The sequence below is a fragment of the Penaeus monodon genome, chromosome 29, assembly GCF_015228065.2.
Source record: "Penaeus monodon isolate SGIC_2016 chromosome 29, NSTDA_Pmon_1, whole genome shotgun sequence".
NCBI classification, from domain to species: domain Eukaryota; kingdom Metazoa; phylum Arthropoda; class Malacostraca; order Decapoda; family Penaeidae; genus Penaeus; species Penaeus monodon.
The window spans coordinates 26,389,336-26,389,621 of record NC_051414.1 but is presented as its reverse complement, the minus strand read 5'-3'; positions in this window follow the sequence as shown (position 1 = coordinate 26,389,621).

The following is a 286-nucleotide window of genomic DNA, read 5'->3' as shown; positions in this document are numbered from 1 at the left end:
AACAAAATTAAACTCTGAATAAAAAGAAAGGCTTGTTAGGAAAAAAATAATCATAAAAAAAGGTTACTGAAAATATATCACATCTTCTTAACTATTTCAGAGAGCACATCCACAACTTCCTCTCGCATCCTCTTCATGAGCTCTAAAACTTCTCTCATAATTTCATCTAAAACTTCTCTCATAATTTCATAGTGACGCTGGTCACTTTCCCTCAAAAAGACTACCGTCTCACTCTCCTTGGCCTGTCGCCTCTTCCTTTGTCTCCGTGCCGGTGGTGGCACTTCCA